Source organism: Octopus sinensis, linkage group LG28, assembly GCF_006345805.1.
Source record: "Octopus sinensis linkage group LG28, ASM634580v1, whole genome shotgun sequence".
Lineage (NCBI taxonomy): Eukaryota > Metazoa > Mollusca > Cephalopoda > Octopoda > Octopodidae > Octopus > Octopus sinensis.
In genome coordinates this window covers 12,445,399-12,469,814 of record NC_043024.1, presented here as the reverse complement: position 1 = coordinate 12,469,814, position 24,416 = coordinate 12,445,399, and the positions used below count along the sequence as shown (strand labels likewise).

At 39.0% G+C, this 24,416-nt stretch overlaps 1 protein-coding gene across 4 annotated transcripts in view; it reads left to right on the top strand.

Moving 5' to 3' along the window:
• Positions 1–554: 554 nt before the first annotated feature.
• LOC115225788 (polypeptide N-acetylgalactosaminyltransferase 5-like) overlaps positions 555–24,416 on the top strand; it is a 130,496-nt gene continuing 106,634 nt past the window's right edge. For all 4 annotated transcript variants that reach the window (XM_036514462.1, XM_029796745.2, XM_029796746.2 and 1 more), the window contains exon 1: positions 555–623. The gene's annotated coding sequence lies outside the window, so the exon portion shown is untranslated. The remainder of the gene's footprint in view (positions 624–24,416) is intronic.

Genomic DNA, 24,416 nt, shown 5'->3' with positions numbered 1-24,416 from the left:
AGAAACTAAAAGAAGCCTGTCGTACATATATATATGTGTGTGTGTGTGTGTCCACCACCATCGATTGACTACTGATGTTGGTGTGTTTACGTCCCCGTAACTTAGTGGTTTGGCAAAAGAGACCAAAAGAATAAGTTCTCAGGTTATAAAGAATAAGTCCTGGGGTCAATTTGTTCGACTAAAGGCAGTGCTCCAGCATGGCCACAATCAAGTGACTGAAACGAAAGAAATATATATATATATATATATATATATATATATATGTCATATATGTGTGAAGGTCTCCTGTACCGTCTTTCCCCGGTGCCGGCTCTCCCCTGTGCCGTTTCTCCCCTATTTCACTTAAAGGGTGCCGAGTCAGCTTGAAGCAACAATAGAAAACAAGGTCTAATTATGCTGTGAGATAGAACCTATGATAACATGTTGACAAAGTCAACTCCATGTTCTCACTACAATGTCTCTTCCTCTGCATGGGTGTGGGTTTGTGTGTAGGTGGGGTCGGGGCAGGGGTTGTGTGTATGCGTGTTATTTGTCAGCGTCAATGACACACTCTAATATAATTTCTTATCTATTTACAGGAGGTTTATCTCATCTACGAAAATAGGAAATACATTTCGTACAAGGTAAGCAGGAAAAATTACTTTTGTTTCTTTTATTCGTTTATCATCATTGTTATTAATTATTATTATTGGTTTCCAAAGAAACCAATAATAATACTAATAAAGAGGGAAGTGTTGACTCCTAGCAAATTTGTTGAAAGGTGGGTTGAATGTCGGTATAATGGCCAGTATGACCGGACCAATTCTGAGAGTACACCTGTGAAGAAAGGAATATAAAAGAAGGGGCTCTCTCCCCATTTGACCAGGATCCCATGGCTTTTATGGGTTTTTCCACGAGCGAACTTTCAAAACGCCCCCCCCCCCATTGGGAGTTTTTACTTGTTAAATTTCTCTTATATGTTTACACGGACCTTTCTTTTTTGCAAAACCCTTTGTTTTTATCCATCTGTGTTTGTCCATTCATGTTTATTAATTTATATTAGCCCTTGTGGCCAATAAAACCAGAATTTATTATTATTATTATTACTTATTTATATATTTTCTTCATTTCTATTCTACTTTTGAAGAAATTTTCTCACTGCACTTGGCACCTCCCTCTCGTTGACTTTATTCAGTCGTCTCACAATGTGTCCTTTGCATTTAGATAAGAGCTGAGAGTGGGAGTGGAGAAGAGTCATTGAAATAGTATTTTCTGTGTTATCAACAGAGACTCTGTGACATTCTAAGTCTCTGGTTTTATAAAAATTGCAACTTGCGCACATTGTGATGTTTTATCTGTGTGAAATCGTTGTAATTGTGACCTTGTGCAATTATGACAACGGAACATTGTGAAGATGTAACTATGTGGTATCGTAACTGTACGAGATATTCAGATGTAACGTTGTGAACGTTATCACATTCTAATATTGTATAATATTGAGATTGTATCGCTGTGGTCCTGTGGCCTTATAACTGTGCCATATTGTGATGCTATAATTGTGTGACATTATGAAGGGGTATGTAACATCATAACTGTGTGACGCATCAACATTATACAAGGGGTGTATGAAAAGTCTTGAGCCCTAAAAAAACAAAACATGACACAAGACTTCTGATGAAGGTACAAGACTTCAAGGCTCAAAGGCCTTGAAGGGTTAAAACTTTTCATATACACCCCTCGTAATTGTGTAATATTGGGAAATTGTGCTCTGATGCTGTGACATGACTAACAGTGATATTGGGATTTTGTGGCAGTTTGAGATTTGTGACATAAATGTGATCTTAATTTTGTGTCTGGGTTGATGATGTAATTGTGGAATAACGAGACCCTAATATTATGACTGCAAAATTCATGTTTGTTAGTCATTTGTTGAATGTCCATTTTTTTTTTTACCCCCATACTGAGCAAGAGGCCTTTAGTTGCCAGCAGAGGCAGGAGCTCCCTGAACTTTGCCCAGGCTATTCTTACTCTAGCCATTACACTCTCAGAGTAACCACCCCAACTTCAGACTTGGTTGTCTAGGTAGCAGAAGCTATTAACCTCTTCTAGTTTCTTCCCCTGATATGTGACAGAATCTGTTTTCTGTACATCTTCAGTGTTTATTGCCCCAGTGCATCTTCCACACACAAAAACTATTTCCCCGGTTGGCCTTCCTTTGATATTGCTGCACCCTTTATGTGTCCATAGCTTACACCAGGTACATCGTATGGAGTTTCTACCCATGCCTTTTCTAGAGACCAAGCAGGGCCCTCTACCTGAAGGGTTTGTGATTTGTCAGCCTTCCTACTTACTAAGACTTTGTTTTTTGCTAGGTTAACCCTAAGGCTCTTCAACTCTAGACCTTGCTTCCACACCATAAACTTCGTCTCCAGTTCTGGCAGTGACTCAGCTATTAGAGTAAGGTCATCAGCATAGAGGAGCTCCTAGGGGCAGCTTGTCTTGAATTCCTCTGTTATTGTCTGGAGGTCTATAATAAATAAGAGGGGGCTGAGGGCTGATTTTTGGTGAACCCCTACTTCTCAGAATTCTTCATTGAACTCATTACCAACCCTCACCTAACTGACAGCATCCCTGTACAGAGCTTGTACAGCTCTTACCAGTCACTCGTCTATTCCCAGTTTCCACATTGACCACAAGATAAGGGATCGGGGGACCCTGTCAAAGGCTTACTCCAAGTCAACAAAAGCCAGGTACAAAGGTTTATCTTTGGCTAGGTATTTCTCCTTCAGTTGCCTTACGAGAGATATAGCATCAGTGGGGTTTCTGCCTGGCACAATTATACATATATATATATATATATACATACACATACATACATATATATACACACACAGACACACACGCACATATGAAATAAAAGCAGTCCTCATATAATACATATCATCAACTACAAATACTTAATGTAGATGCTTTGTGTATTTTCTGGTGGCTGCACTAGCAAGGTGGAGTATATACACTCTCAAAGTGCTGCCTGTTAAAATACCTGAGTCATGGACAGGCAAGGTAAGCCCTCAATCCCATTTGTGCTATATATTGTAGCACAAGTGTGTGTATGAGTCATTGACACTGGGTGAATAAGTAACTCAACTATTCTGTGAAGACAATGGTTAAATCTAAAACTACAAAATAATGTTTGAACCGAATATTTTGTTACCAAACCTGTTGTACTCAGCCTTAAAGGCTTTGTAGTTATGACCATCCTACATTTTTATTCACATATGTATCTAGGACTACATTGTTCAATGTTAATGTTGTTGTTTACTTCTGGTCAGTGATCTTCCATCTATGGCCACCACTACCACTACTGTCTCTGCTATTTCTCAAAGCCCAGTTCACCTTAGACCAGATTTTACAATGTTCTTTTTTTTATGACTGTATGTAAGACACAGTTTGAGGGAGATATGGTTACTATTTCTTGTGGGTCAACATAAAAGTTATCCCACTGAATCATAGTATATTGTTTTAATTGTTGTAGCGGTTTTGGTAGTAGCCCTGGGTCTGCCCAGATCCAGCCAGGCATAATTTAGGACCACATTCTCTAAGGTGTCCTTCCTTTTTTAAAGATATTAGGGTGTGATTCTGAGTGAGATTTGATGCTATTTTCAGGAAGTCAAGCGACTGGACTTCACAGATTGCTACATATTATTGTTACTGAGCTTCAATTCATCTCTGATCCATCAGATTTAGATCAAGAACCTTCCAACCATGACCTAGCCACAAACACTCTATCCTAATAGTTGTCAAACTGACAAAAAGCAGCTCCCTGTAAAAATGTTCAACGAATTGTTTGTACCCCATCTTTAGTACTTTCCATACAATTTCTTTCTTTCTTTGTCATGTTGGAGGATAAGTTCATAAAGTTTAAGTGAATCTAATTTCATTGACTGCTTCCCTTTCAAAAGGCCCCGCAGGGGGACCTGATTGGTCAGCCTGTAAGAGACACTGCTATTCTCCATATTCAATTTCTAAGCCGTACTAAGTTTACAGATAATCTGAGTGAAAACACTCAAGCAAACAGAAGTGATAAAACTGTGACACCTTATATTTCCATGGTTGGATATATTGGAGATGAAGAGCAGAAGAAGGGAAGAAAGATGGGCAAAGGATGGCAGTGGAGCGGAAAATATGGATTTCTTAACAAAATAAAATAAACTGCAAGAAGGGTATAAATTTGATTTTCCTAATTTTAAAATTATAATTGAACATTACCCATCTCCCTTTTTCTCTGTTTCTTCCTCTTCTTCTCCCCCCTCTCTCCTCCCCCGCCATTTATGTATTTTTCTATCGCTCGTCTCTTGTGGGAAGCAGTCCATTTTCTTTTCCAACTGATGAAAACTCTTTTATGTTGTCATGTTTTTATTAAATTTAAATATCCATTTTCACATTTAATAGGCTACAATTTCTTCCCCTCCACCCATGCCTCTCCCACCAATCACCAAGGGGACAGATTAAAAGCTTTTTTTTAAACTCTATTTGGAGATTTTGTTTTGAAACTAAACACTATACAATCTACATAAATACACACACACACACATATATAGGTATATATAAATATGTGTGCGTATGTATGTGTATTTGTGTGTATGTGTGTGCATATATATTATATATATATATTATATATATATGCACACACACACCATGAGTCCCCCCTTCCCTTGGTGTGTTAGTATTATGTCTCCCTCCTTCTCACCTGCCCCCCCCCCCCCCGATAATGTTACAGTTGAAACCATAATTCCATTCTGATATCCTGTTTATAAAATAGCCACAAGTGGTGGTGGTCGTGGGGGGGTTGATGTTCAGCACTGATCCAACAGTTCTCTGTTGAGATTTATTCCAGCTGTGATTATCCTTTATGAGAACATTGCGTAGACATTGTTAGTGTCTACAACTACTGTAGTAGTAGTAGTAGTAGTAGTAGTAATTCTAATTTTGACTCAAGGCCGGCATTTTTAAGAGGATGGGGCAAGTCAATTACATTGACCCCTGTATTTGAGTGGTACTTCTGTTTTCTAATTTTGAAAGGATGAAAGGCAAAGTTGACCTCGGCAGAATCTGATCTCAGAACATGAAGACAGACAAAAATACCACTAAGCGTTTTGACCGGCATCCTAACGATTCTGCCAGCTCACAGCCTTCCAGTAACAATAACAATAATAATAATAATAATAATAATCATCATTTAAAGTCTGCTTTCCATGCTAGCATGGGTTGGACGATTTTGACTGAGGGCTGGCGAACCAGATGGCTGCACCAGGCTCCAATCTTGATCTGACAGAGTTTCTACAGCTGGATGCCCTTCCTAATGCCAACCATTCTGAGAGCATAGTGGGTGCTTTTTACATGCCGCCGGCATGGAGGCCAGTCAAGCGGTACTGGCAATGACCTCGCTTGAATCTTTTTACACATGCCACCGGCACAGGTGCCAGTAAGGCGATGCTGGTAACAATCACGCTCGAATGGTGCCTTTTACGTCCCACCTGCACGGAAGCCTGTTAGCCACTCTGGCAATGATCCCGCTCGGATGGTGCTCTTGGCACCCTACTAGCATGGGCACAAGGGCCAGTAAGGTGACGCTGGTAACAATCGCACTCGAATGGTGCCTTTTATGTGCCACTGGCACGGAAGCCGGTTAGCCACTCTGTCAACGATCACACTCGTCTGGTGCTCTTGGCACCCCGCTAGCACAGATGATGGTAATAATAATAATTCTCTTTACTATAAGTACAAGGCCTGAAATTTGGTGGTGGGAGTTAGTCAATTAGTGATCCCAGTGCACAACTGGTACTTGTTTCATCGCCCCCCCCCCCCCCTCCAAAAAAAAAAAGGATAAAAGGCAAAGTTGAACTGAACAGAATATAAACTCAAAAGAAAATTCCAGCAAGCCTTTCGTCTGATCGCGCCATCCATTCTGTCATCTCTCACCCCCTTTCAGCGATAATAGTGATGATGACAGCTGCTGTAATTGGTGTTTAATCACTGGTTCTGCCACCTTGTCTCTGTCTGTTGGTCCAATAAAGACATTTTGCTACAGCCTGGCACACATCACAATTGTATGGGCAAAACAAATATCATTGTGCTTGTTACCTTTTATGGGCATGTGACAAACAGGTGTGGCTGTATGGTAACAAGTTTGCATCCCAGCCACATGGCTTCAGGTTCGGTCCTATTGTGTGACACTTGGGTTACTGTCTTCTATTATAGCCCTGGGTCAACTAAAGCCATGTGAGTGGATTTGGTCGACCGAAACTGAAAGAAGCCCATTATATATATAATATATATATATATATATATATATATATATATATATATATATATATTATATATACACACACACAAGGTAGCCCAAAAGTAGGCTTGCAGTTATCATGTAGGCACTTTAAATTTCTATCTTACAATTAACTAAATTAGCATAGAATAATATATATATATATATATATAATATATATATATATTTATTTATTTATTTGTGTGTGTATGTTACTGGCTTCTTTCCTTGACTTTGCCTGGTAGTTGTAAGCAAGTGTCCCCATCACACCAGTAGGTGGTCCTTCAGTTCCATTCTTCTGAGACAGATCTGGTGATCAGGAAATATTAACTTACTTAGAACAAGTGAGGGTTCGTGACAGGAATGGCATCCAGCCATAGCCACCTCAACAAATTCTGTCCAGCCCATGCTATCACAGAAACATAGGTGTTAAATGATATATATATATACACACACTCTCTCTTTACTATATATATATATATATATATATACACACACACATACTCACACATTTTTAAAAATCATAATTTAACAGAAAGCTTGGAAACTGATGTAAGATTTTATATATATATATATATACATACAGACATATGTATCTCTAACTGTGGAGGGAACCTGTGGAAGAGATAAATCCAGGAAGACTTAGGACGAGGTGATGAAGCATGGTCTTTGGGTGTTGAGCTTCCTGGAGGCAATGGCATGTGATTGAGACCTTTGGCAATATTCTGCGCTTGAGAAGGCACAGCAAACCAAGTGAAATCTTAATCATGGCCAGTACTGGTGACCCGTAACAGGCACCTGTGCCAGTGACACATAAGAAGCACTTGTACCAGTAACACACAAGGGGAACCTTTGCTGGTGACCTGTAAAAGGCACCCATTACACTTTTGGAGTGGTTGGCATCTGGAAGGGCATCCCGCTGTAGAAAGCAAACCAGATTCAGACTGGAGCCAGGTGCCACTATGTGGCTTACCAGTTCCAGTCAAATCATCCAACCCATGCCAGCATGGAAAACAAACCCTAAATGATGATGATGATGATGATGATGATGTATATATTTAACTGACGTTTATATTGACCTTTGACCTCTTACATGATTCAGTCAGTGAACTGCAGCCATGCAAGGGATCCATCTTGAAATGTTTTAATTGACTAAATTGGCCCCAGGTAGTTTTTTATGTGTGGAACTTAACCTGTTGTTTCTTGTGTCAAACCACTAAACTATGTGGATGTAAACAAACCAACATCGTTTGTCATGTGGTGGAAAGGAGAAACAACCAGAAACACAAAGACACAAATACATATGTGTGTGTATGTATGTGTAAGAAAGGACTACAAACATGTTTCCATGAACCGATTTACTCTCACGGGATATTGGTTGGCACCAGACTACAATAGAAAACACCCAAGACAAGGGCTAAGAAACAGAAGAAAATATCTCAGAAGGGGAAGGAGTAAGATGTGGTAGGGGACAGATGGAAGAAAGGGGGTGGAAAATAGGGATGGGAGCAGGTAAGTCCCTGAGAAGTTAATAGCAAAACACTTAACTTAGAACTAGAAAATAGTGCTTTGGGATTTTCACTTAATACAACACAAATACATTCTAAAAGAAAAACTTTATTGTCGAGCAGAAACGAATAACGGATTACAAATACTTAAGTGCAGGCATGTCATGAGAATAATTAATAAGACTTAATTCTTTTCAGTCAACTTAACTTGAAGTTTCAAGAAGAAAAGACATTCTCTCAGTTTCATTTCATTGGTAAATGTTGTCAAATATAACTGAACAATATTTTACTTTCATTTCATATGTCTGCAAATTTCTAGTTTCACTTTCTGGATCACAAAACGAAAGATCAACCATGATAATATATATGTACACACACACACACACACACATTTAAACACATGCACACCCTTAACCATACAGGCATAAATATAAACACACATATATAAATCACTGCTATGGTTGTACAGTTAAGAAGTTTGCTTTCCAACTACATGTGTGTGTGTGTGTGTGTGTGTGTGTGTCTGTCTGTCTGTCTGTCTGTCTCTCATCATTGTCTTACTAACACCCACTTTTCAATGTCTGCATGGGTTGGACAGAGTTTATTGAGGTAGAATTTTTATGGAGGGATGCCTTTCCTGTTGTGGACCCGTTTTTGAGTAAGTCAACATTTCCCCACACCCAGACAGGTTTCTGCAGAATATGCGAATGAAGGACATTCAATTACGAAAATCATGTGATATCAAGCGGGGACACACACACACACATTCACAAGTAAGCTTCTTTCAGTTTCTATCAACCAAATTCAGTTGAAAGCCTTTGGTTGACCAGAAGCTATAATGGAAAACACTTGTCCAAAGTGCCACACAGTGGGTTCAGTTCCACTGTGTGGCACCTTGGACAAGTGTTTTCCATTATAGCCTCTGGCTAACCAAAGGCTTTCAACTGAATTTGGTTGATAGAAACTGAAAGAAGCTTACTTGTGAATGTGTGTGTGTGTGTCCCCGCTTGATATCACATGATTTTCGTAATTGAATGTCCTTCATTCGCATATTCTGCAGAAACCTGTCTGGGTGTGGGGAAATGTTGACTTACTCAAAAACGGGTCCACAACAGGAAAGGCATCCCTCCATAAAAATTCTACCTCAATAAACTCTGTCCAACCCATGCAGACATTGAAAAGTGGGTGTTAGTAAGACAATGATGAGAGACAGACAGACAGACAGACACACACACACACACACACACACACACACACACACACACACACACTATCATCATCATCATCGTCATCGTTTAACATCCGTTTTCCATGCTGGCATGGGTTAGACGGTTTGGCTGAGGTCTGGAAAGCCAGGAAACTGTACCAGGATCCAATCTGATCTGGCAATGTTCTCACAGCTGGACGTCCTTCCTAATGCCAACCACTCCTGAGAGTGTAGTGGGTGCTTTTTAGGTTTACATTAACACTCAGTCAATCTTTTATTTAAGACAGTAAGTTGTGATTCGAGGAAGATTTGGTTGTTATTGCCAGTGGGTCGAATGAACCCAGAACCCACCAATTTGAAGTGTTGTTGTTTAGCTCCAGGTCAACCCCACACATTGAATAGACATATCATTTCAACATATCATCTTATACACACACACACACACAACCACATGGATATATGACTCTGCATGCTTTTAGACAGTGAATTGTTAGTAGGGGGTTTGAATATATTATACATTCATATCTAGATATGTGTATATAATTACACACACACATGAAAATGTAAACAAACAAGTGTATTTTTAGCCATATCTTATAGCTTCGTGAGAGAAAGTAGGGCAACACGGATGGTATTTTACAGGTTCACTGACGCCGGCGAAGAGGAACAAAGACCAACCCATTAAAAGTTTTGGTTTTGTAGGAAGGGCGATGCACTACAGTATTAAGTTGTTGTCTTGCTTGAAACTTAATACCGTTCGTTTACACCCATGGACACCAGTTGGAGAAATTAAGCTGGTGACAAATCATGACTACCACTCACAAACAAGTAGTTTAAAATCGAAAGCCATATTCAACAATGTTAGACTTAGCTATACAAAAAAGAAGACTATGTTTGCAGGGGAGGGGTCTCGATCAACAAAAACAACAATGAGTATGTTTTTTGTTGTTTTTTTTAAAGTTTTTTGAGTAGAGAACCATGGTTAATATAAGTCCATGAATAGGAGGCTTCCATTTTGCAATGATGGTGCAACAATGGTGTCATCAAAAAACAGATTATTACAATTACGATTAGAAACACACACAGAGAAATTCCATTATGGTAAAAGCTATTTCAATTAAATTAAAATGCCATCAGAACTAATTTCTAAGATAACTTCAATACTATATGTACATATATATATATATTAACATACATACAAACACACATAACTACATATATATATAAGTACATACATATACATATATCTATATATGTATAATGTATATATATAAGTATATATATATATATATATAAGTACATACATATACATATATCTACATATGTATATATATATATATATATGTGAGTACATACATATACATATAACTATCTATATATATGTATGTATATATATATATATATGTATGTATATATATATATATATAAAGTACATACATATATATATATATAAACATATATATATATGTATATATGTATAAACTTATATATATGTATGTATGTATGTATCTCTTTTATTCATTTCAGCCATGCAGTTGTGGTCATGCTGGAGCACCACTGTAGTCTTTCTGATTTCCTCAGTCGAGGCTGTTTCACATCACCCCCCCCCCACCTCATGTATGTGTCTTCGTTCTAGCTGTGGGCCTTTGAGCCCTAGACTATTGCAGTACCTGGTCCTGAATTCAGATGGAATGAATGGTACCTTTGGTACAATTCAATGGTCGCCAGTCTGGCATTTGTATAACACTCAATGCCGAAATTAGTTACAAGCCCTTCTAGAGTTTTCCATCTCTACATCATTACACATCTGCTGCGCCTTCACTCCAGGGAGTAAATTTGCTGTTTTCTCAACCTATCCCCTTAACTCATCCATTGCACTGTTTCAATCTTTGTGTGTAGTGGTGTTGGACTGCTTCAAGCTCTACTGTTAGCTTGGTTGTTATGTGGTGACCATAAGTGGGAGCAGTAGTCAGGCTGTTAAGAATGAAGGTTCTCCACAGGGTCAACAGAGTTTCTTGGTCTCTTGTCTTGAAGGACCTTAGTATCCATCCTACCACTTGTTTGCACTTTGCTGCCACCTTGGTAATGTGCATGTAAAGTGTGCAATTGCATATACTGATCCCCAAGTCTTTCACTGCTTATGACTCTAGGATTGTAGTGTCTTTGGGTCCTGTATGTGCAGGCTGTAGTGCATTTGTGGGTTGATAGTGCAGTGCTTGAAATTTTCCAGCATTAAACTGCATGTTGTTTATTTCAAATGACGTGTATCTCAAATTCAGGTTCCACTGTAAACTTACAACGTCATCTTGATTTTTTTATTGCCTGAGATAATTTTGTATCATTGCCATAGCTGGTGACCATGGGCATCTATAACAGAGGAAATGAGTTGGTATTACTCCCGTATTAATGGGGATATAAAGCTGAAAGTGGATGTAGGGTACAGGATTTACAAACTACTAATCTATGAGCCCCACATATTGTCTTTCTTCTGTATTTTTCTAACCACATTGATTTAAAATGGTGGCAGAACCTATTTTTCAACCCCAATTAACAAGATCAGATCAGTTGCATTTTGAATTTGGCCGTTGCTTTTGTTCTTAGACTTCACCAATATTTTTCAGATCTATTGGTCTCAGTGTATTGATCATTATTATTTTAAATATTGATTTTTGCTCCTTTCCAGATTGTTTCAGTTTGTTTTACTTTATTTAAGACAGAATCTAGAAATATCTCTTCTAATTGGCAATGATATAGCTAATGCCTTCAATTATGGTTTTGCCTACATTTGTTGTCAGTTGACCCAGTCTTTTGTGTAGAAGGTATTTGAAGGGAATTTCTTGTTTCTCAATTGTATGCAGGTAACCTTAACCCTTTCATTACCAACCCGGCCAAAACCAGCTCTGGCTCTGTAGTACAAATGTCTTGTTTTCATAAGTTTTGCATTAAAATATACCACCAAACCTTAGTCACAATTTATGTTCCTAACACTAGCTAAATGATAACGAAGTTATTTTACTAAATTCTTTGTTATATTTAAAATAATTGAAAGAAACATAGAGCATCTCAAAATAAATACAGTAATGAAAGGGTTAAAGGTGAGACATTGTAAATTCCTCAGATTCCATGCTAGGCTTTTCGTGTGAGTTATTCTCTCTCCAAGGCTAACAACCATTTCAGGTTCCCACGTTCAGCCATCTCAGTGAATAGGGATACTTATGGTTTTGTTATAGTTTAAAATACAATTCTCCAGTGTTTCTTGGGGAGAAATCTGAGTTGGCTTTCATTTCATGTCTCTTGTTAAATTCATTGATTCATTATCCAAACGATTTCTTTGTTATTCTCATGCTCACAACTTGAGCCAGACCATTGCTGCACCTTTTGTTCTGCTGGAGATCTTTCTTTGGTGCTTTCAGGCTTCAGCTTATTTAAGGCGATAACATCCATCATCATCATCATCATTTTAATGTCCGATTTTCCATGCTCGCATGAGTCAAGCAAAACTTGTTGAGATGGATTTTCTACGGCAGGATGCCCTTCCTGTCACCAACCCTCACCTATTTCCAAGTAAAGTAATATTTACCCCATGTCCAGACAGAAGACTAGAAGCGAAGGGCACCACTTGTATGACTGTGACTCTCATGCATGACTCTCATGTATGACTCTCATGCAACATCAAGGCATGGGGTTAGTAATAAACTCTCACAGACATATGCAACAGGCTTCTTTCAGTTTCTGTCTACCAAATCAGTTCACAAAGCCTTGGTTAACCCAGAAATAAAGTAGAGGATGCTTGCCCAAGGTGCCATGCAGTGAGATTGAACTTGAAACTCTGCCACTGTGAAGCCAACTTCTTACCACATGGCCATACCTACACCAATAATTTGGGAAATATTTTTTTCTTTTTACATTAATGGTCAAATTTCCAGTACCACTGAGCAATTTCTCCATGACTACATCAGTCTCACTAAGTTCTTGTTGTGACCATCACTTCAGAAAGCCAAAATTTAGGTGCTACAATAGGCACTGCCAAACTGTTGCCAGCACTATACTTGTGGCAGGCTGTCCCCTTTTGGTATTTCAAGGTATTCATTTCTTGGCCTCACCTTATTGTTTCATCCATCATAATTGAGATTCTCACCTTATTCATAATTCTTGTAGTTCTCAGCTGAATATAAAGGTTGCATCGTTAAGATGCTCCTTTTTTTTTTTTTTTTTGGTGGGAGATGGTCACTAGTTGACTTACCATAAAAAAAAATGCCCATCTGGACTCACCAAATTTCATTCCAGTATTTATGGAATACTGAGTCATAAGAACCAATTCCTTTTTCTTGTAGTTGATATTTCACTGGACGTAGCTTCAAGTCTTCTTCAAAGAAAAGATAAGAGACATTTTTGGATTCAAGCTGTCCATTTGCAACACTATGATTCTGAGCAGGTGTGATAATGGCTTCAACAAAAGAGAGCTGTGGTAACGAACAGAATGTCAGATTTGAATGGTTTCTTCTCACCTCTTTGATGTAATATGGTTTAGCAAATGTTGGTCAGGTGTTTGAATAGCAGTTAACAATGGTTGGGAGAATATCATAAATGAATGCTTTGATAATCCACCCATATGGTAGGTTGTCAAAGGTTTGCTGGTAGTCAAGCCACAAGGTACCCTGCAGATTTTTATACAGTTTTTATTGTATTATTTTATTGACTAGTAGCTGCACTGCAAGGGGGCCCAGGACTCCCTCACTCCCTCCTCACCACTTATTGTTCATTTTCTCAAGCTATTTGCTTCCTATGACACAGAGACCATCTTTTCTGTTTTATCTTTTTTACTTGTTTCACTTAATAGACTGCGACCAAACTGGAGCACCACTTTGGTGATCTCTTTTGGTTGAATGAATCAAACCCAGATTTCTTTTGATTTTTAAGCTTGGTACTTATTCTATCAGTCTCTTTTGCCGAACTACTAAGTTATGGAGATGTAAACACAGCCACACCAGTTGTCAAGCAGTGGGGGAACACACACACACACATATACAGGGTGGAGTGAATAAACTGTTGTCTAAATAGCACAAAAAATTCAAATAACACTGACATCTCATTTTCAGAGGTATATTTACCAAAATTACATAAAAATATCTTGAAATACTAAAGAGTAAATTTGTTTAATAATATCGCCATTGGTTTCAACCTTGGCCTCCAGACGACTTTGGAATCTCCTGCAACTCTTCTTGATGTTCTCCTTGTTTAAGTTGATGAATGCTGCCATAATCTTTGCTTTTGGTTCATCTTTGGTGTTGCAAGGAGTTTTGTTGGTCTCTCGCTCAACTGCTCCCCACAAATAATAATCAAAGGGGAGTTAGATGGCCAGACGTTAGGGGTGATGTGGTCACAGAAATTGTCTGACAGTCATGAATGCTTGTGTGGCATGGTGCAGAGTCCTGTTGGCAGACACAGGGTCTTCCAACAGTCACCCTCTTGACTCAAGGCAGCACTACCTCTTCCAGGTACTTGATGTAGGCCTCCCTGTTCAGTCCAAGACCGTGTTGTAAGATGACTGGAGGCATAACATTACCATCACTAGTGATCACTCCAAATACCATGATGTTGACTGGATGTTTGATTTTTATCTCTCTCGGTACACGACCTCAGACTGACACCCAGACCCTCTGAAATGTTCATATTGAAGCTTCTGGCATGAATGCCAAGCAGCACGGCATGTTGTTTCCAAATTTCTGATAGAGTGAATTGCGTCATGTTGCTGTTTTCCTCACAGACGGTACCCAACTGACCCTACTATACTGTGTAGTTGACAAAATCAGAAATAAACAATGTGTTTGCATGAAATTAAAAATATAAAATGGCAACAATTTACCCATCGCACCCAGTATGTGTGTATGTATATATAAATGTATGTCTGTATATATGATGGGCTTCTTTCAGTTTCTATCAACCAAATATACTGATATGGCTTTGGTCACCTACATTGCTAGATATAACACCTAGGCACAGGAGTGGCTGTGTGGTAAGTAGCTTGCTTACCAACCACATGGTTCCAGGTTCAGTCCCACTGCGTGGCGCCTTGGGCAAGTGTCTTCTCGGGCCAACAAAGGCTGTGTGAGTGGATTTGGTTGATGGAAACTGAAAGAAGCCCTTTGTATATATATATATATATATATGTGTGTGTGTCTGTGTTTGTCCATCCACCATCACCTGGCAACCGATGTTGATGTGTTTACATCCCCGTAACTTAGCAGTTCAGCAAAAGAGACCAATAGAATAAGTACTAGGCTTATAAACAATAAGGCCTGGGGTCAATTTGTGTGACTAAAGGCAGTGCTCCAGCATGGCCACAGTAAAATGACTGAAACAAATAAAAGAATAAAAGAATATGTACATAAACCAACTTTTGAAAGCTAGGTATGCTGTACCAGTTCTTGTTGTAAGAAGCTACAAGGGTTTGGTATCAGGAAGGGCATCCAGCAAAAGACACATCCAACTCGAACCAACATGTTGGGTCGGAGTGAGGGGTTGTCAGAGATGGACAAACACAGACACATCTTGGTACTTAAGTGAGGCAAAACGATTTTGAAAGCATCAAAGTCCTGTAATTGAAATATGTACCCACCTTCCAGGTGTATCTCATCAAAAACAACAGACATTAAAATTGGATTTGTCATTGACGTTTATGTAAATGTTTTAGGCCTTGCATTCATGCAAGAAAAATAAACCTCCTACATATATATATATATATATATATATATATATATATATATATATATATACACATACATACATGCACATACACATCACATATGCAGACAAAATGCTCACGGAAGCAAAAAGACATGTGCAGACAAGATCTCATTTATTGATGTTTTTTGTTTTAGTTCTCGCCCCGCCCCCTTCATTGACATAGGATCTGAAGGTAATCAAGATGGTGGATGAACAAAGAGAAAGAGGTGGTAGGAGCGAGCAGACAGAGACTGGAGATGTTGCCCGTGGTGGTGGTCGTGGTGGTCATGGTAGTCGAGAAAAGAGAGAGGGATGTATCATACAGAACTAGTTTCCAAGATTGTGTGTAGGATGAAAATTTACAAAGCTTCACATCTGGCTTAGATGTAAGAATATATTCATCATCATCATCATCATCATATTCTAGTTATTAAAAATAGAAAATAAAACACTAAATTTATTCTTACTGAAATATTCCCCCCTCCTCCTCCTCCTTCCCCTCACTCTCCCCTCCCCACCACCACCACCCCTACTTCTTTTCCTTATTCTTATTAAATTTGTGTCTTGCTTGCACTAAGTGGAATTTATTTATTAAATATCTCGTTACTAATGTAATTTCACCATGTAATATATTTTAAATTGAAAAAGTTTACTTCACTGAAATTATCCCTGCTGTTAGCAAACAAAAACTCCCTGGCAGAGAGTGTAAACAGCCAAGGGAGAGATAATTCAGATAATGTTAACCAAAAAAGAATTTTTGAAAGTTTGGCAATTTGTGTAACAGTCTTTCGTTGTTGCTTACCCCCCCCCCCCCCAATCACTTCTTCCATGTTATTACACCTGATTAATCAGATCAGAAATCAAAAATATTCTACCCGTTATTGCTTCTTTAGTTTATCTAAATGACAACAGAATCCATTTCTTGTGTTTCCATCTTTGAATGCCATGACAGAGTTTGAACTTTGATTGCAAAGAAACAACGTGGTCCCTGCATCTGGGCTTCTTGCCGACCACTCCAATAATTTAAGGCATCACAGAATGGTTACTTGATCTTGTAATAACGAAATGGCAAGTTGACGTTTTGGAGGTTTGAACACAGAGACTGAAAATTGGTAAAACACTGACTAGAGCACCTTAGGAGTGGGGGGGGGCAGCGCCCACACTCTGTAAAGTGGTTGGTGTTAGGAAAGGCATTCAGCTGTAGAAACCATGCCGAAACAGACTGGAGTCTGGTGCATATGGTGTAGTGGTTAAGAGCGCAGGATACTAACCCCAAGATTCCAAGTTTGATTCCAGATAGTGACCTGAATAATAATAATAGTAATACTAATACTAATACTACTACTAATAATAATAACAACAACATAAAAAAATACCTTAGGAATGAGAACCCTGGTTCGAAATTTCCCCAAAATACTTGATGAAGGCTAGGGGGGTATATCAGCCAAAACGTTGTGTTGAGGACAAATATCCATCAAATGTAAATAATGTAATGGTGTCCTTATCATGACTGTTGCTTTTTTTTTCCCCTTCCATTTCTGCTAAAGGAAAAACAAAAGCATTCAAGATGGGGACATCACTCCAGCTAATGTAATCGTAACATAAAATTCCTCATCTCAGAATTACAGAATTACGTTATTTAACTTTATCTGTTCTTTAGTTGAATAAAACTATGAATTAAAAGTAGTCCAACAATGACCATCCTGGATTATCTTTCTTTACGTTGAAGATTACATCTACAACTTCCTTCCCCAATGAGTAAGATAGGGTTTGATTCAGAGGGAATGGCTTGTGATATCAAGGGCAGCGAGCTGGCAGAAACGTTAGCACGCCGGGCGAAATGCTTAGCTGTATTACGTCTGCCGTTACATTCTGAGTTCAAATTCCGCCGAGGTCAACTTTGCCTTTCATCCTTTCAGGGTCGATAAATTAAGTACTAGTTACGCACTGGGGTCAGTGTAATCTACTTAATCTGTTTGTCTATCCTTGTTTGTCCCTTCTGTGTTTAGCCCCTTGTGGGTAGTAAAGAAATAGGTATGACCATACTTCATTGGCTCTAAAGTAAATACCAGTCAGACATTAGGGGCTGATTTCATCAGCTTTCCCCGCTTCCCACCAATTTGTACTTTTGATTGCTTCTTTTGTGTATGTTTTATCCCACTAAAAATAGGTGGGGGGGGAAACTGGGGAGAGGGAGGAATGGAATGGCTCCTCCACAGGAATGAAATTGAAGAAATTGCAGATTAAAACTAGGACACCCACCCTTTCTACTCTTTCTACCCTTTCGTCACATGCTCTGAGAAGAAACAAATCTTACTCCATTCTCATGCAATTTCTTTTTTACATAAAAATACTGTCTTTTTTTTATTTTCTGCTTTTTAGATTTTATTACTTTTTGTATGTTGTTTGTGTTTATGTTTTCTTTCCATTTTCTTTCATTTTTTTGTGTAGTTTCGTTTTATTGTTTTGTTTTGGTTTTTTTTTTCATATTATTTCACCAATATTCTACTAAAAGACAATTTACTAAAATGAAATGTTTGTTTTAGAATTAAATAGGTTTAAAATAAAGGTTTGTGTATGTATATGTAAGTATTTCTATGGATATAAGTATATATTTTTCAGATCACTTTCTCCCTTATATACATCTCTATATATATACATATATATATATATACATATATATATAGCAGGCACAGCCATTATAAAGTCCTTATGCAATTTAAATAATTTATCCAACTTTAGTTCCACATATATATTACAACAAATACAGAAAAAGGCTGACTGCCAAAACATTTATTACATTTTTTTTTCATTCGGTTCCTTCTAAAGTTCACTTCTTTTCACTAGGCCCCCTTACCATTGTATAAATAATGGTTCCTTTTCCTGCTGATTTTCAATATTTTCACTCCAGCCCCCATCACTTACCCTAAGCCGTACTTATTTCATTTGAGAGTGTGCATTGAAATGTGCAGTGTGTGCAAATTTTGTTTGTTTGTTTTTGTTTTTTTGTTGTTTTTTTTGCAAAGTACATGTGTGAAGAACTGTCACAGAAATTAGTTGATGTTTTATCACACTAAAAATAGGTGGGAGGGGAACCAGAGAGAGAGAGGAACTGCCACACAAATTTCTTTAATACCTAAAAATTTGATTTCATCTTTAAAAACTTGTGTGTGCACATTTTTTTTTCTTTCCTTAACAGAAAATAGTTGCTAACATGCAAGTTTCGAGAAAACTTTGCCCACAGGCCATTTGCAGAGTGATTTTAAAGTTAAATAAACAGTAGACTTTCCATATCCATATAAAATATAGGTTAATTAATTAGTGACTTTATCAAAAACTTGTAAGCAATAAGTGTTTCTGATGATAATAATAAACTAGATGCAGGAAGTTTCTAAGCAATCGTTATAGGTTGATTGGTCTCTTTGGTGGTATAAAGCACTCATGGCGATGCCGCATAAAAGTACCTCTGTGTTCACGTGGAGCCACATAAAAGCATCCAGCACACTCTGTAAAGTGGTTGGCATGTTAGGAAGGGCATCCAGCCCTAGAAACCATGCCAAATCAGACAGGAGTCAGGTAAATCCCTCCAACTTGACCACTCTTGTCGAACCATCCAACCCATGCCAGCATGGACAACAGATGTTAAATGATGATGATGAGATAAAAAGTCACAATACATGGATTCAACTAATCCACTGATGCTCATTTAAAAAATTCCTTAAAACCCCTTTTTATACCCCTGGTTGTGTTTGGACATGAACTCGCCTGGAAGCATCTGACTGAGCATACGAAATGTCCAAAAGGTAGTTGACACCTGTAGCTAACAGTTGCATACTGTCCTTCTCTTCTAGATTGTGGAAGCTTACCCCATAACGTTTAATCTAAATTAAATTAAGCTTTAGGGCTTCATGTTTTTATGGGTATATATGGGTTTTAATGTATTATTCTACAAATCATATTTCCACTCTACCGGTCACTCTTTACAACACCTGTCTGTTTTTGGATTGTCCTTGCACAGGAGCCATCCAGACTCCCGTCTTCACCATGAGCAGGGATTAATCTTCTCTCTACGCTCCTTTGTGTCATATGGGCTCAACTCTCTTCCTCTCTTCTTCAAACCCTCCTCTTCTCTCCTCCCTTCCTCTCACACCTACTTCCTCCTATCCACCTTCTCCCTTCATCGTCACCCCTTCCCTTGTTACCCCACCCCTACACATTCCAACCCCACCATCCTTATACATCCCATCCCAACCCACCCTTGCTTCCCCCATTCTCGCCTCCCCCACACCCCAACATCACCACACCATGCACACCACCACCCCACACCACACCTCATCACACCACAATGCAGGGCACTTTAACAGTATGCCGAAGGCTAGTGGAAAAGTGTGATGATGTTGTTAGGGACCTAGCTGGTCTGTTTTGAGGGACTTTCGGTGCAGGTACCCCAATGGATAGTCAGCAGAAGTCTTTGGCCTGGCAGAGCTCCCAAGGAACACTACAAGTTCAAGATAAACTCTGTAGATAGGAAAGTGCTGCCAAGTGGAATGGTCTAAAATGCCTGCAGAGCAACGGAAACACATCGCATGCACTTTTGCAATGTCTATGGGTTGCTTGCGGAACTGCTCTTGTTGTATATAGAAGAAATTTGGCTATGGGCTGGGTTCATCACGGGCACATTTAGAATGACCTACAAGGTCATTCTAAAAATAAACAATTACATTATAGAAATCTTGAAGCTATGAAATAATGCATGATTAATTCAAAAAGATGTTAGTAAATAAGCATGAGATTCCACAGGGTGGGTAAGGTGGTGTTGGTGTGTTTAGTGGCAGGAGGAGTGGTGCTGGGGTCAGGGTAGAAAGGATGGAAGATAGAAACCTACTTTGGAAAGGGAAGCAAGTGGGGGGGAAGTACTCACTCTCTCCCTCTCTCTCTCTCCCTCTCTCTCTCTCTCTCTCTCTCTCTCTCTTTGGCAAATTTGTCAAAAGGAGGCTGAAGAAGTTAGGGTATATCGAACTACTCTGAAGCCTGTAGATTAGAGCAGAATAGTTAAGTGAAGGTTTGTGCCTTTTGGTAGCCAGGAAAATCCTGAATTTGTTGGGTTCCTCAACTGTCTCTAATCTGAACCTTTTCTGTAATTGGACGACTGCACCATCTTTGCATTCAAATATTTGGTATCCTTTTTTTTTTTATCACGTATCTCCTTCCCTTCACTTTCCTATTTTATTATGTAAGCCATTATACAAACTGTAAGCTGTTCTTGTAATGCCCCACCCCTAATTGGTGCCCCAGGGATGAATATAAGAAATCATTGTCATTACTGGCTGACAAAACTGTTAACGCATCAGACGGAATGGTGGTAGGTGGCCTTTCCTTTGGCATTTTACACTCAGAGTTCAAATACCACCAAAGGCTGTCTTGCTTTTCATCCTTATGGATCAATGAAATAAGTACCAGTGATTACTGGGGGGTCAATCTGTTCAACTTACCCTCCCCCCAAAATTGTAAACAATTATCATTATTACAACAATTATTATTATCCTAAATATGTACACATTTTAGTGCAGATGCATACATGTCCAAACACATGCACTCTCTCTCTCTCTTTCTCTCTCTCTCACTCTCACTCTCTCTCACTCTCTCTCTCACTCACTCTCTCTCCCTCCCTCTCTTTCTCTCTCCCTCTCTCTCTCACTCTCTCTCTCTCTTCCTCTCTCTCCCTCCCTCTCTCTCTCACTCACTCTCTCTCTCACAAACCGTTCAGTGATGCTTACATATTTTTTTCTTTATATCTTCCTTTTATTCTTTTCGGAAACCAATCAATACAACACATATTTATTGACTTTGTCTCATATATATTTTTTTATCTTATCTTATTTTATTTTATTTTTTTTAAACATCTGTTGACCAATCAATGAAGTCCATCTGTCTCTTTCTTTCTTTCTTTTCTCATGCTTACTTTATGGCTCTTATTCATTCCTGTAAGAACCAATCAATACATTGTGGGAGATAGAGACATTGATAAAAGACGTGGGGGGGGGGCGGGTAAAACACTTTTTTATTCTAAGGACAGCTGGTAAAGAGGGTGGAGTTAGACACGTGTGGTGGGGGTGGGTTGTATGCATAAATGTGATCAAACAGGATGAGAACATGTTGGGACAAGATACTACATAACAAGACGCCACATAACACGTTTGCGAGAATGGAAGGTGGGGAGTGGGGGGTTATGAAATAAAAAAAATCCTAAAAACAAATGAACCATGCTAAACACAATATATGCTAATTCATATCATGTTGCTATTTTATTATTATTATATTATTATTATTATTATTATTATTATTATTAAAGTGGTGAGCTGGCAGGGTTGTTAGCATGCCAGGCAAAATGCTTAGCCACTACATTCTGAGTTCAAATTCCGCCGAGGTCAACTTTGTCTTACCTCCTTTCAGGACTGATAAATTAAGTACCGGTGAAATCCTGGGGTCGATGTAATTGACTAGTTCTCTCCCTCAAAATTTCAGGCCTTGTACCTATAACAGAAAGGATTATTATTATTAAAGTGGCAAGCTGGTGAAATCGTTAGCATGCTAGGTGAAATGCTTAGTGGAATTTCGCCCATTGCTACGTTCTGAGTTCAAATTCTGCTGAGGTTGACTTTACCTTTCATCTTTTAGGGATTGATGAAATAAGTACCAGTTGAACACTGGTCCAGGAATTGAAACCACAATCTTACGATCATGATGCTGACACCCTAACCACTAAGCCACGCGCCTCCACATTAAGTGAATATACACTCAAAAATATCAAGTGAAATAAAAAATATATGCATATAAAAAACATTTGAAAATCTAAGAAAATTGAAGAGGTGTATGCATGGCTGTGTGGTAAGAATCTTGCTTCCCAACTGCCTGGTTCCAGGTTCAGTCCCACTGCATGGCATATTGGGCAAGTGTCTTCCACTATAGCCTTGGGCCAACCAAAGCCTTGTGAATGGATTTCGTTGATGGCAACTGAAAGAAGCCCATTGCATGTGTCTGTGTTTATCCCCCACCAACGTTCAACAACTGCTGTTGGTTTGTTTACATCTCTGTGACTTAGCAGTTTCGCAAAAGAGACTGACAGAATAAGTACCAGGCTTTAAAAGAATAAAGTACTGAGGTTGATTCATTTGACTGAAAACTACTCTTCAATGTAGTGCCCCAGCATGGCCACAATCTAATGACTAAAACAAGTAAAAAAATCTTTACAAATGTGTGGAGAGAAGAAATTGAGTGTAAGAGACATTGGATGTGCAAGAGAGGAAACTATGATGGCTGTCAAGACCCCCCCCCCACACACACACACACGCGCGACTCATCTTCTAACACTTATCTCTTCATCTCTCTCCTAACTGCAACCCACCCAGGTATTGTACCCATCCACCCACTACACTTCATATTGTATCTCTTCTTCTTCCTCCTCCTTGACTCACTCATATTTCCATCACTTCCCCTCCCCCAAATTGATATTTAATGCATCCACATCAACCCCCATCCCCCTTCATATTCACCCACCCTCTTTTTCTGTTCCTCTATCTCTATTCTCCCTTCCTTACACATTCCCCTTGTACCTTGATTTCATCTCTCTCTAGATGGGGAAGCTATATATTCACCCCTTCAGCAAGACCCTTGCTCCTACCCCTCTATCCTAGTTTCACATCACTCAGCACTCTGCCCCCTCCAAGTTGAGAGAATTTGTCTTGAGAGTACTCGATGACCTCACCAATGCTGTTGTCTGAAAAAGAAGCATTCAATACCCTTTGTGAAGCGATTGTCATTTAGTCCGGGTGTCCAGGTGTATAAATCAGGCCAAATAAACTCTGGAACTTGGCACAATTCTCTGGCTTCGAACCCATGCTGGCATTGAACAAAGTACATTAAACGATGATGATGACATTTATATACACAAGAAAATGGTAGAAATAGTAGCTCGCCGAGCGAAATGCTTAGCGGTATTTCATCTGCCGCTACGTTCTCTGAGTTCAAATTCCACCGAGGTCGACTTTGCCTTTCATCCTTTCAGGGTCGATTAAATAAGTACCAGTTATGCACTGGGGTCGATATAATCGACTTAATCCGTTTGTCTGTCCTTGTTTGTCATCTCGGTGTTTAGCCCCTTGTGGGTAGTAAAGAAATAAGAAAATGGGTGTTTCTTTCTTTTAACAATGACCATCCACCATTTGTCTCTTCAGCTGAACTACTGGCTGAGTATTCCAGTTTCTTTTTGTTGTTGTTTTTGTTTTTTTTATTACTTGCTGAGTTTGAAGAAGGGGCATGCCCCATTAAGGTTCCTCCCAAACGTTTGTAAGTCAGCACCTGCAGAAAAGACATTAACATGGAGGGAATTCCAAAATGCCAACGTTTTGGGAAGAAAGGACTGTGTGTGTGGTATGGAAGGGGTGAGCACAGCACTTGAATGCCTGAATGGAGGTGGTAGTAACTCAGCCAGTTCTGAGGAGTCGGGGCCATTAATGTAGTGATAGAACAGGCAGAGAGAAGAAGCAGTGTGCCTATGGGCGAGAGGCTGAGGGGAATCAGTGAGTCATTGGATACCAGTCAATCGGAATGACTTATACACTTAGCATAGTCCTCAAGTAAGATTAGCTTGAGACAATGTGCAACATAGCTG